We start from the raw sequence: 14,211 nt of genomic DNA, 5'->3' as shown, positions 1-14,211 counted from the left end.
GGTTGTAGTCTGAAGTTGTTTCCTGTGAGTTAAGTTTTTATTTTTTCAGATGGAGAAATATGATTTTGACCAGATTGGAATACAGATAAACTTATTCTGCTAACAGAGGAAAACCAAATGTGCTTCAAAACACCAAGGGAAAATTCTCATTTTCATTTCCTCATGTAATTCCTTGTTTAGAGAATGAAGAGACACTGCCAGACACACCTTTATACAACACAACTTTTGAGGATGCAAACACACTTGTTTCACCAAGGGGGGAGAGTTTGTGACTGCCTGGAAGTCACTCTGGCAAAATTATTCTCACCTTTCAATTTGTACCTATAGAAGAAATATGATATTGAGTTAAATGCCATGTGATTCATCCTTTGATGTTTCCATAGAGGGTTTAAACAGAGACCACGAGAGAACCAGGAGCTCAATCCACGTCGCTTAAAGAGTGTCGTTAGGTGCGAGCAACAGGATCAAGGGCTGCAGACTCCAGCAATTTCAGATACCAAAAGTGACAAAAGGAAAGGGATTTATACGTGTGCCTGGCTACTTTAGTGTCCCTTTAATGCCGACCGCCTTCGCTTTGCCGTCTCTGTAGTGCCGAGACCGGGGCTGCTTTGCTTTGAGGCGCGCCCACCCCGCCAGCCCCCTCGGGCGGCTGCGGGCTCCGCACCGCGGGGCCGGCGAGGGGCCCGCACCGCCTTCTCTGCAGCAGTGCCCGGGCGCCAGCCGCGGCCGTGCGCAGCCCACCGCGAACACCGTGGGCCGCAAGCCCAGCCGGAGCGGGCTCCATCGCACTCCTCTGCACAGATCAGCGGGAGTTTTTTATTAACTTTCCCCGTCCCGCTCCCTGGATGAAAGCTGGCGGCTTCAGAGCTCCGCCGGACCGAGGGAAAGGGAGCGCAGAACCGGCCCCGCCCGCCTGCCCCCGGCCTTTCCGAGCGCGGTCACGCCGCGCTCCCCGCAGCGCTCCCCGAGCCGCTCCCGGCCGCGCCCCCCGCGCGCCGCCGCCGGGCGCCGCCCCGAGCCCCGCCCCGCCGGGCCCCGCGCGCCGCCGGCCGCCCCGGCCGCACGGCGATTGGCGGGCGCGGCGGGCGGCAGCCAATGGGCGCGGCGGAGCGCGGCCGGCGCCGTCCCGGGCGCGGAGCGGCCGAGCCCCATTAGGGCGGGGAGCGCGCCGCGGCTCGGGCAGTCGCGGCGGGGCGGCCGAGGAGGCTCGGGGCGGTCCCTCCGCGGCGCTGCCGGAGATGCGCGTCTCCCGCCGGCGCTGACTCCGTGGGACAGAGCGGGTATCCGCCCCCACCGTCGTCTGTGTGACGGACCACACCGCCTCCCGGGAATACGTCGCCGTGGTCCGGCTGCGCTGCGGAGAGGGTAAGTGGAGGTTTCCCGGGGTGACGGCTGACAGGCAGCTTGCGGCGGAGTCCCGTCCGCAGCCGGCACCGTGCTACTGGCGGCGGAGCGCTTCCCGCGGTGCGGCGGGGGTCCTGCGCCCTGCCCGGGGCTCGCATCGCCAGGGCGCGCCGGTAAGGAGCCACCCGAGCCCGAGCCGGCGCTCGTCAGCGCCGCTGGCGCCGCACCGTCCTGCGCCGAGTTGTCGGACGGGGCTGCGGGCTCGGGAGAGCGGGGACAGCGGTGGGGAGCGCGGGGCGCTCCGCCGAGCCCCGCGGCGGCTGTCGGGGGAAGGTGTCGCGGCGCCGCCGCCGTGCCGGCTCGGTGCGCCCGGCGGAGCGAGCGGCGCGCCGCGGTCGCCGGCCTGAGTGAGGGGCCAGATGCAGGAGCTCAGCTGTTGCCTGTCAGTGCGTGGCAACTGGCCCCTTTGCAGGCAGCCTCCGCCCTCTCCCTTATCCTGAGCGAAGCGTCCGCCTCTGGGCGCCCTGCGGCCCCGAGCGGGGACCCTGGCGAGGTGGAAACCTCGGTCTGCCATCCCGACGGTGTCTTCCGCGCTGTCCGCTTTAACTGGGGGGTAGTCCCCATACCCACCCCTGCAAACACGGGCGTCGCTCAAGTGGATGTTAGTGCTTTCCTTTCCTAACGGAGAGAGCTCTGGAAGGGCTATGGATCGTGCGCGAGTCCCTTCTCACAGAATAGTTGTGCCCACCGCGGGATTTCAAACTCCAGCAGCCACCATTTAATCAGTCCGCTGGGCTGGGTCTGGCCTTTGACAGGAATCTCTCACTGTATCTCAGCGGGGGTGGCCCGGGAAGGCAAAATAAAGCACCCAGCAGTACCGGTGTTTCTAAATGCTATCAGCTGGAGAGCGAGGAAACGCAGCGGGAGGTATTTTACAAGCTCGCTGAGAAATGTTTACACAGCGAAATTTAATGGTTAACAATGCATATTCCCAACATGCTAAAACCTAAAAAAAGGCATAAATAAATTACTGGCGTTATTGTTGCAAAATTCCCTGTGATCATTGTTTAGCTGGTAACTGAGATCTTTAAACTACATGTTTTGCACGGCAAACTCTAGAGTAAGTACTGGGATTTTTCTAGTAGGATGGGGTTTTCTCCCCTTTAGCTGTAGTTCTTACTCTTTCTAGGGGGAATTAAGGTAATTTGTACTATTTCTTTGCTAGACAGGTGTATTATAGTGGCCAGGTTTTCATCTCAAGATGTGAGTAGATCAGAATGAGCTTGGACAGGGAGTGGAAAGGAGATGGAGAGAGCCGTTACTCGGATGCAGTGACAGATCCTTTCATTTCTGCCTGCAGAGCCCCGGATGAGCCGGGCTGGTGCGGTTCTGCCAACAGCACAGTTAATTGTGTCCTGTAAATCAAGGTCCATGCAGCTGCTCTCTTTCTGTACAAGAAAAGGTTTTGTAATGAGTAAGCCCAGATCAGTCATATAAAATTTTTAACGTCAACTGGGCAAGGTGTGTGTATGAGGACCTTACAGGGTTAATAGCTAAACTATTAAGATTGGAGTCAGATGTGGGTAAAAGCAACAGGAGAGTCTGGTTTTTCCTAATATCCTGTAGTATGATAACTCTGAAAAAGGTAATTGTTTAAAAAAAATCTGTTTCAATTTAAGATTTATTAAGCAAGGAGAAACTTATGTAAACATAAGAATCCCTTTCTTGTTTGGAAAGGCAAGGAATGGCTAGAAATGTCATCTGAACTTAAAGACTGTGTGTGGATTTTTGTGCATATGCACAAGAATTTTATTGATCTAATTTTCAGTTAGCTTATTCCATGTCTTAGAGTGACTGGGGTGTTTAACTAAGGCTTTTGGCAAAATGGCTTCTGTGCTTTTAGGTTTTTTTTTTTTTCCTAGCAAATGAATTATTTCTAGCATTTAATAAGACTTTAAAGTACAGGAACAAGAGAAAGCAAGTGCCTTCCAAAGAAGGAGAAATGGAGGGGGTGGGAGGGAGAGTCAGGTTTTACATATGTTATGAGTTGGGAATGTAAATTTGTATATAAGGAGAAGATCTGAAGAATGACTTGGCACACAAATGACCTGGCTTTTTGGAACTTCAAGAGTTTGGTCTGTCTCCCCCTATGGTTATAATAAGAGATTAAATGCATTTGGCATATTTAATTAATTAGCATATGAAAATAGGATGACTTTTACTTTGTCATTGTTTTCCTGTAAAACTTTTTTATGCTAACGAATGTCTACATTTTACAGAGTAATTTAAATGGCTTTGCTTCATATTGTGCTTTTGCAGATTGGTTTGACCCTTTCTAATGCTGAAAGCCTTTGTATTGTAGCCTAAAAGTCCTTCCCCTTTGTGGTATGAATCTTGTGTAATAAATATGTTGTCAATTACTGCTGTACACAGCTTCTAAAGGCCAGACTGAAAGTTGCTCTTAAATTGAAAGCCTCTATTTGCTTGGGTGTTATGTCTTATGCATTCCAGAATTAATTGGATGTGCAGTGATGAATTTCATTTAAAACAAACAAGCTGGGTTGTGTTTCTGTTTTCTGTGGCTGTGTTATCCTAAAGAGATCCCTGCTGCTGGGGTATAAAAGCATGCTCTGAAACATTGCTTTTTATTTTTTAACAGTTGGGAAATATCACTTGTATTTCTGGGAAAACTGTTGCATGATACAATATTGCATTAAGAATGCTATATTGAGATGGGTCCCTAGTCACCAAGTGGCTTATATCAATATTCAGTTTACCCCCTTGTATTAAGGCTTAAGTTTCAGTTTGGCCAGCACTAGTTTTTGCTTATGCTGTTTAAACAGAAGTAAACTTGAGGTTCGCTCTAGCCATTAGCATGTGCTTGGGTGTAAGCCATCCAAGCTTAGGTCCTGCTCCTGGAAATGTTTACAGAAATTAGTAGCTTTTACTTGTGTGCTTAAATTGTTTGGCTTTGGAGTTGTATAATGGGAAGAACCAGCTTGGAAGGACAAAGCACAGCTATTGCTCATCTTTTCCTCCTCCCACCTTATGGCTGAAGAGTGATGGGAAGAAACATGTTTTTCAAGTAATAGCACACTGAAGTCGTGGCATTTCTGGTAGAAATTCCCAGATAGACTATCAGATCAGTTTGCCAAAATTACATGCTTTTTTTCAGGAAACCGCTCTTTGGCTGCTGGTTCATTGAAAAAGGATATTTCCAGCTACTGAAGAAAATTTCACAGGTGGTCTGTTGCAACTCTTTCTCTTTGCATTTTACTTATTTATAATATTCACAAAATACATTATATATTTTTAGCAGAACTAAAAGAGCATTTGACTTCTCAGCAAAAACTGATAATATTCCTCAAGCATGTTCTTGTGCAAGGAGGCTTTTTTAAATGTACAAAATGAGTGAAGTGCTCATATACAAGAGGTAAGAGCCAACACAAACATTTTTAGTATTTTTTACAAGATCTGTAAATGACAGCTTTTTGCTAGTTTACCTTTCCTTGGAACCCTGCCTGGAAGACTTCTTAAAAGTTCTTATATATAGCCATAGGGTTGGTGAGTTGCTTTTCAAGATCATTATGAACCTATCAAGCTCAATGTTTTGCTAGCTAGTAAACCTAGGGTAGACAGTCTCTCAGGTGGACCTTTCCTTTCCAGTGGATTGCACATCAACAAATGCCAGAGTTGTGTTATTTCAGTTATTCTGTACCGAAGTCATGTACTCCTGTCTAAGGTCTGTGTTTGAAACACTGATTTATAGCACCTGATATCTCTTGCTGTTCTGTCTTGTGTACTTCTCTCCTTCATTTTCTCTCTCTTCCCCTCTGTCTCCTCTTAAGGTGTAAGAGTATTATGAAGTGTGCTTGTAGGTTTGTATCTGTAACAGATATAACAAGTTTTATTCAGTTGCCGCGCTTTATCTAAGGACAGATTCCACAATTTGCAGACTTTAATAGGAATTTTTTTAGAAATGTTTCCAGTTATACTCAATATTAGCTTTGTAGAGTGGCTGCATGCCAAAAAAACATTTTCAGCTCCTATCCAAATACTGAAATATAATTACTTGCCTTTAATAATAATAATAAACAAAATAATTTTGTTTCCTGTGATGTTTTCGTAACCACCTTTTTGAGCTTGTTGCCTTCTAATTTTGCATCGAGTAACCCCAGACTTAATATTATATGATTCCATAACTAGGCTTTTCTGTCGGCAGCATGCCAAATCCTGTCTAATGTCTGTGTTAATGTGGTGTATATGAAAACTGACTTCTCTGTGGATTGGAACACTGATTTGTATAATTGCAACCAGCATGATTAAAAATCTGCATGTCAGGATCATGATGCTTGTATTTTTTTTTTTTTTTAAGCAGGGTGAAGTTAGTCCCATAAGTTTTTTTTTTGAGAGTCTTCATTGTCCAAACATCTTCATTTCTGAATGTGTTTGAGTGCTTTAAAAGAAAATGTATGCAGTTACAAATATAATAATGTAGGGCTTGGATCATGCTGCATGGTTCATGGTGCACCCTCTTGTTCTGTAGGAAAGCTGCATCTTCTCTCACTAGCCTTAAAAAGACTGATATCAAAGACTTGTCTCTGAATCTTTAAATGTATCTAGGCAAATGCTTCTATGTTGTTCCTCAAAGCACACATCCCTCCTGTACTCCTGTGATCCCTTACATGGCTGGAGCCATGTAAGCCACCTCTGAGGCAGGCGCTGTAATTGTTGAGCTTTACCCGTTTTGCTGTCCCGGATCTCGTCATTAGCTCAGTGCACTCCTGTGACAGTGGTGGTGCTGGCTCAGCAGGAGCTCTGCCGAGGCACCCAGGCACTCTCGCTCAACCCGTTGAGCGCTTGGGCTTGGCAGACACTGCCCTCACCCATGGCCCTTTTTGGTAGCAACAGAGACACACAATAACCATGGCAGAAATTGAAAGCCACCTTGTGCTTTCAGGTGTGGATCAACTTGTCTAACAGCAGTAAAACCTGACTTCTTTTCAAGTATGTTAAAAATTAATGCATGATTAGTGAAGATCGTTTTTAAGGATCTCTTTTTGTAACCAAGTGTTAATCACCCAGTAGTTCAGAATGGTTTATGTAAAGAAATTGTATGTGTTTGTGTGCATACTTTAGGATTAATGTATCTTTATTTCAGACTCTTTGCAGGAATTGGTTTTTTCATATAAAAATTAAAGCTTCACATGCTGAGATGACTATTCAAAGTATGAATATTTATGTACTTTAAAATGAATTTTATGGAGGCGCTAAAGAAATGTCTGAACCTTGCATATTTGCATCTCTATATACTAACTGCTAAATAAATTATGCTAGGTCTAGAACTTGGTGAATTGCAATGTCTTTTTAAAGAGTATTACATATGACTTTCCAAGAGCTTTGAACTGTTTCCTCATGCTTTGCTCATCAGAAAGATGGTATGGATAGCTTCATTGTGAGAGGGCATTTTTCTAGTCTTGTTTGCAAAGCATAGTGGATCTGTGTGGTAAATATTGAGTTTTCATTCATCCTTGGGCTGAAATGAGCTCGTTCTGTGCATATGGAATATGAGGAAAATATATACAAAGGATATGTTTATATTTAATAAAATTAATAGTATAAAGCAAGTGCAGAGAAACTTATAAGCCTAAACAGCTTGGCAGGCTAGTAGCCAGCGAATGTCTTAGAGTACTGCCATACATGTAGAAAGCAGACCAGGCTCTCATCTTTTACGAGGTACCAAAAAACTTCCAGCCTCATGAGGATGTTGTTTGCCCAGGGTGCAGCTTTGTTCTGTTCACTTAGCAGCTTGGTATAGGTTTGGATTTCAGCAGGTATCTGCTAGGAGGTACCAGTATTACTATTTAGGAGAAGTGTGACTGCCTAAAAAACACAAGCAGCTGTGTTGGAGCAGCTCTCCAAAGACAGATCCAGAGTGTGGGTCCCATTTACAGGGTGTTGGCCTCTCATTGGGAGGCCCCGGGGAAGGAAACAGTGTACCAAAGTAAGTCTGGAGAGAAAATCTGCATGGTAAGAGGGAGGCCTATGTATTGCTGTTGTGCTCAACCATAAGCTGCCAAAAAGCTGTAGAAGCACTCTCAGCAAAGGATGCTGCCAAATAGATTACTGAGCTCAAAGGTTTATTTAGCTGTTTGTGAATCTATAAAGTGTCAAGCTTTACACCCAACCTTTCATACAGCCCATTTGCTTGGACAGTACTTGCAGGATATAATTTGGAAGGTTGCTTTTTTTAATGTCTCCCTGTCTGCCTCATATTGTGCTGTGGTTGTGCATAAACATTTCTAACATATTAGTGGATATCTTATTAGCCTGGAACTGATGCTGTCAAGAGGGACTGATAATATAATGGCTCTTTCACAAAAGCATACTTGGTGGATTTATTCTAGGGACTGGGGTGATACCAGGCTCAGGTTCATTTAAGGCTTGTTTTGGTTTTTTCTAATGTTGATGCATAAGTCAGAGTTCAAAATCTAAATGTTAAGCACAAAACAAAATTGGATATTCAAGGATATATATTTGTTCTTGGTTCTCTTTCCACCTGCTGAGGACCTCTGGAAGGAGACATGCTTTGAAAGAACATGTCTTATGAAGATCAGCAGGGACATCTTCAATTATGCAACATTTTTTTCTGCAAGTAGAAGTCATCCTCCTTTGTGCAATTCTCTGCATTTACCTTCATCCTGTTTGTTGCATACTAAATCAGCTGATATCTAATGTAATTTTGAGTAGATAATCTAAGACTTGTTTCTAAAAGGAAACTGTTGGCACATTTCCTGCTGGCGTGCTGGGGGGTGACTTAAAATCTGCTGTGAGCTGTAACAGGAGTTGTGCATGAGTGAAAATGGGGAAAAAGCATTTCCAAACAGTTACAGTAATATTCTGTCAGTGTTGGTCTCTGAATAAATATGAATTACTTCAATCTTGCATTTCTATGCTATATAAAACAATTAAGTCTGTATTCCCTCTGTAAAATACTCAGGCTGTTTCCCTTGCACTGTCACATAGTTGTGCAGGCATACCTCAAGTGGAGATATAGAGATTGAAAATATTTGGGGGTTTTCTTGCTCCTTTGTTTTAAGTGAGCTTCCACAAATCAGCCCAATCAGTATAGAACAGTACAAGGATTATATTTGTGCACAGTGGGGTGGTGAAAGAGGAGCTTCCTAACCACATGCTGCTATCAAGAAAAAAAAAGAAAAGCCAGAAAAATATTGACTGTGAAGCTGTAGCATCTGTTCTGCTATACCTCCAAACCATGAAGTGATTTTGTCACCTACATCATATATAGGACTTTCTGACTTGAATTCCAGTCTGAAGTGTTATTCTTTCTAACCACTGTAATATTAGTTGTGCAGACAATCCTGAAGAGTTTTGGGAGATCATCTGCTTGGGCTTGGGTATAAGTGATCATTGGGCACTGTTGCTGGTGATGCAAATAGGTCAGATCTCCACTTTCTAGGAATGGAAAGTCTATGTCTTCCACAGACAAAATGGTGTGCTCCTCATTTTATAGAATAGCTGTAGAAAAATATAAATCAGTGATGTCTGTCTGAAAAGAAATGCAACTGTTCTCTCTAAACATTTTTTTAGAAGCCTGTTTACTGACTGGGCTTCTGGCTTACTAATATCAGTCCCAAGTCTTAATAATAAAAAAAAAAAAGACAAATAACAAAACTCCTGGGTAAGCTGCAAGTTCTCTTCTTCCCATCCCCCAGCAAGAGCCTCTTTGCCTGCCTTTGCTTATGTACTCTGTCGGTTTCACAGTTCATATACTTATGTTTTTTTAAAATCTCCCCCTGCACTCTGGTGGGAAACATGTCTGCTGTTTCCTTTCAAGCGCACAAGGCTTGATTCTCTTCTCACAATGGCATAAATTGTGAAGACCTCCACTTGAAATCAATGGATGTAAAGACATGTGAAATGGGGTGAGAGAAGAGCCCAGCCTCTGGTTTCTATTTTTAAGTGAGTCTGGTTAACCTAAAATTGTTCAATGTGCCACTGTGACTTTAGTTTGTAGGTATCAGTTACTATGCTTGTTACTTTTTGTACATAATGCTTCATTTTCATATATAATACATCACAGCTAGTACCCTTAATCAGGATGCACATGTCTTTAATTTAGTACCTTGGTACTACTATGGCAATTTTGGTACATAATAAGTAATATGTATGGTAAAGTACTTGTCTTACTAGAGTCAGATCCTGCAAAAAGTCTGGGGTATAGCTGTATTCCTGTGCAAGCCTCAAAGGAAAGAAGGCTGGATTGGCTCTGTCTCTACAACTTAAACTTTGTGGTTTTCTATTGCTTCAGTAGTTCTAATCTGTGAATCTTGTTCCTCATTATTCAAGTTCAAAATACTAATTCTATATAAACAATACTTTCTCAGTTACTGTTGTTTTTTCTGTGCTTGTGAAGTGTTCATCTCCATTCTTATATTTTGTACATGCTTAAGAACTTACTGTAACGTTAAATTTTCTCTGAATAGTGAAGTACTTTGCAAGAAGCCTGGAATATCCACACACGATTTTTTCTATTGCCCAGGTTTTGGTGGTTGTTCACATTTGTTTATTTTTTGGCAATGAATTATGGTCCTTAATTAACATCAGTAGTCAAATAACTGAATGAGATTATACAGCAGTGCTGTAAAAACTGTTCATAGTAGCTGTGATCTGTACATGTGTGGATATCTTTGAGAACAGTCACCTCATTCATTAACCAGTGCAACAGACTCCAACTTTATTTCATTTTTAAAATTAATGCAACCTTCTCTACCTAACTGAAACATAGCTTTGACTGCCTCTTTCTATAGTTTAAAAAATGCCTGTGAAATAGTTGGCTCTTGTAATGTATTCAGACTTGGAGTAAATTTATTGGCGTATTTGAATTTTTGTTTTTTGCTTGAATAGCAAATCACAGGCATCCACAAGATAGTCTCTTTAAATCTGGGATAGACTTAGTATATCCCTTAAATTTTATCTCCAATTTTATTATGATGAGGGTAAAAACTCTGGTATTTACCTGTTTAGTCCTTGAGCTTTCCCCTTCCATTTTAGTCCATCAGCCCCCCAAAAAGTGAAGAAGTTGCCTAGCTAGTTATGTGGTGGCCTTATGTATCGGGGGCAGCAGATGTCGCCAAAGTTTGCTGTGCTGCACAGATTCATACATTCAGTGTGGCTTCACAGGCACAGAAGTGATGTGGAACTGGCTTCTGAGCCCTTGACTACAGTTATTAATTCCAGTAGTGAATTCTTCCTTGTCCCTGATAGGTTTTGCATGACTTACCATAGGGAAAATGGTTTCATTTTCCCTGTGTTAATCATAGTAAGTTCATTGTAGCTTTAACTAGTGCTTTTTTTGAAGTGTAGCTGTCAGACAGTGAGGTGGCATGGTGGAGACCAAGGAGTGGTGTGAGCTGTTGTGTTCATGAGCAGTGGTGCTTGTCTACATCTGATGTGAGGAGTGGTGGGGGCAGAGAGAGGTGTTTGATAGGGACACATGTGCTTAGCAATTCAATATGCATTTCTGAGCTGGAAGCTGGATACTTCTCAGCTTTGTTAGATAGAGCCATCCTTGTTGTGAAGTAGGGAGCTGACAACCTTCCAAGTGCAGAGGTGTGCAGGTGATGTTCCTGGTGGCAGGCTTTACTCATGCTTATTTTTATGGTTTTAAGACTCATTCTATTATACTGTTTTGGGGGGCATTTTAAAGCTCTTCTGAAAGTTACAATTGTGGAGGCTGCAATGCATGTCTGTTCATGCATTCTGTTCATGTCTGGAACAGAAACTACTTTTGGTAGTATTTTCAAAGCATAAGGTTTGGTGTACAAGAATAATTTCTGGGTGCAAGGGGAAAAAAGGTAATGTGGTTAGAATATGAGACTCGGTAGGAAAAATTAGTCTTTAACACAGATTGGTATATTCAGCAATCTTTCAGAAAGACTGAAATCTTATGAGGCACCTCATCAGGTTTATGGATGACGTGGCTTCTGTTAGAAAAGGTATGGGAACAGAAGAGTATGCTTCTGGCTCTGTCATTAATTGTGGTGGTTAACAACAAATCAGAGATTTATGCATGTAATCAAGTTGATGAGTAAAAGGCTCTGAAGAAACTTAAGACTTTCTGCCTGTTGTGAAACTGGTGATGTCAGACTTGATCTCAGGAAATGGAGATGATTTTGGGTATCCAGAGCTTGAATCTGTTTATAAGTACTTTTGAAGATTTGTCACCACAAAATACAGAGCTGATGGTGCAATGCTTCTGCAAGACAGAAATCTATTCTGGAAACAGCAATAAACCCAGGGTAAATCTTAGAAATCAGTCCTTCTTGTAAATAATTCCAGAGCCATTTGCTTCCAGTCTTGATTTATATGTAAGTATGCTAAAAGCTATGACTACTGTAGTGTTCACTACTTATGCCAGCCATCTTTAAAAGCTTTTTTTTTTTTTTTCACAGAGAAGCTTTCTGACAAGAGGCCTCGGATGGATGCTTGGCACCCATGTCTTTTGTGGCAGAAAGCAAAAATGGGATCAGAAGTCTGAATAGGTTAATTCTTCTATTCAGTGACAGGTCCATGTCATGGTATACACTATAAGAAAGTGTTTAAAGCTTTTTAAGAATATTCATGTGTTAAGGACAAAAGTATGTGTGGTGGGGAAGTAAAGCAATACTTTAAAAAATGCCAGCATGCTCTGAGTTTTTATCTGTGTCCTGTTTAAGGAAAGTAAAAATGGCTGAAAATTGGTATGCTGTGGAAGGATGCATAGAAAATATGTATTTCTTGACATCTTTCCAAAAGTACTATTTAAAGATAGTTTTGTAACATTGGTGTCTTAGCAGCATTCTGGTAGCCTCAGTTTTCTTACCCGTGGAACAGTTCCAGCTCTCACTTTCAAATTAGCCTGTTGTATGATCCCTTATGAAACAAAGTAAATATCAGGAGGATGCACTGCAACACTTCTGTCTAAATTTGACTGCAGTATGTGCACAGCTTCGTCCAGCTATGAATTTTGTCCTTAAGAAACATTTTGGAAAACACCTGATCATGTGTGCACATGCTGCACTTGTACCACCATAGATGTACACCAGGCACACCTATGTAAGAGCCACATCTCCAAAGCTGAAATGTTTGTGTAGTTGTTAGGTGAATGCATGCTTTACTAGCATGGAGGGCAGAGCATACCAACCAGAGATGTACATGGTTATCAAGTCAGTGCTGTGACAGCTTTCTGCAGGAAGAATACTTGAGAAAAGTCACCATGAAAATGTATAGATGAAACTCATACAGAATTAATATACAGTCCTGGGTATTTTAACTTAAACACTTAAATATGGAGCTTAAGTTTTAACTACACTTCCGGCTCTGCAAAGAAAACCAGGGAAAATAACGGTGGTGGGGCTGGGAGGATAGCAGCCGAGGCTGGTCAGGCAAACACCGAGTACAGACTCAGATGGCAGAAGATGCCCTAGTTAATTGGTGGGTTATGGAAGGCTCAGTTGTTGGGTTTAGGGCTCTGGCTGCTGTTAATGTCCAGTGTGGGCCTCGCAGTTCTGGTGGAAAAAAGGCCATGTGCTGTTATCTCCTTGCCAGGGGGAGGTGCAGTGGAGTTTGCAACCATGGAGTTGGTGTGACTTGTGACTGTGGCCTAATGTAGAGCTGAACAAAAAGTTGCTGAATTGTCATAGAATGGTTTGGGTTGGGAGGGACCTTAAAAATCATCTAGTTCCAACCCCCCTGCCATGGGCAGGGATAGCTCCCATTAGAATGGTTGCTCAAAGGCCCTTTCAGTCAGGTGTGGAACACTTCTGGGGATGAGACATCCACAGCTTTTCTGGACAACTTGCTTTGGTGTCTCACTAGCTTCACAATAATGGCTTTCTTGATAATACATAATGTAAAGCTACCCTCATTCATTACAAATCCAATATCCTTTGTCCTATCATTTATAGAAAGTCCCAGCTTTCTTGTAGGCACTGAAAGGCTGCTATAAGGTTTCCCTCAAGGATTCTCCATTCCAGGCTGAACAGCCCCAGCGCTCTAAGCCTATCATTGTAGAAGAGGTACTGCAGTCCTCTCGTTTTCCTGTCCTTCCTCTGGCATCTTGCCCATCTCCGGGGGGCCGGGCCCCTCTCCCCTCCGGGGGTCTGCCCCTTCCCTCCGCCGCCTTCCCTCAGCGCGGCACCGGCGCGCGGCGATGCCCCGCCCGCGCCCGCCAGATGGCGCCCGTGCGCCGGCCGGCTGGATCCCGGCTGGATCCCGGCGCCTGCTGATCCCGGCTGGATCCCGGCGCCTGCTGATCTCGGGGCCCGGCTGATCCCGGCTCCTGCTGATCCCGGCTGGATCCCGGTGCCTGCTGATCTCGGGGCCCGACTGATCCCGGCTCCTGCTGATCCCGGCTGGATCCCGGCGCCTGCTGATCTCGGGGCCCGGCTGATCCCGGCTCCTGCTGATCCCGGCTGGATCCCGGTGCCTGCTGATCTCGGGGCCCGACTGATCCCGGCTCCTGCTGATCCCGGCTGGATCCCGGTGCCTGCTGATCTCGGGGCCCGGCTGATCCCGGCTCCTGCTGATCCCGGCTGGATCCCGGTGCCTGCTGATCTCGGGGCCCGGCTGATCCCGGCGCTGTGCGTGGCTGATCCCGGGAGATGATGTTAAGCCGCACTGCCGGGTGCGAGTGATGGAGGTGGCTCGTGCTTTTCTCCCTGTGCTTGTGGCACTGGGAGCACATCTGCCTAGCTGTGTTTTCAAGGCTGAAACTATTCCTTAGGCTTGTTTGCAGTGACATCAAAAGCAAAGCTTTTTAATTTCTCTCCACTTGCTTTATAGGAGTGATGTATAAATGGTTTT

At 44.4% G+C, this 14,211-nt stretch overlaps 1 protein-coding gene across 1 annotated transcript in view; it reads left to right on the top strand.

Annotated features, from left to right (window-relative positions):
- The first annotated feature begins 1,151 nt into the window (after positions 1 to 1,151).
- The window catches only part of PRICKLE1 (prickle planar cell polarity protein 1), a 64,969-nt gene continuing 51,909 nt past the window's right edge, over positions 1,152 to 14,211 (top strand). The window contains exon 1 of the mRNA XM_021545305.2: positions 1,152 to 1,365. The gene's annotated coding sequence lies outside the window, so the exon portion shown is untranslated. The remainder of the gene's footprint in view (positions 1,366 to 14,211) is intronic.

This window comes from Lonchura striata, chromosome 5, assembly GCF_046129695.1.
Source record: "Lonchura striata isolate bLonStr1 chromosome 5, bLonStr1.mat, whole genome shotgun sequence".
NCBI lineage: Eukaryota > Metazoa > Chordata > Aves > Passeriformes > Estrildidae > Lonchura > Lonchura striata.
Note: the sequence above shows the minus strand (reverse complement) of the source record. Positions and strands in the feature narration are given on the sequence as shown.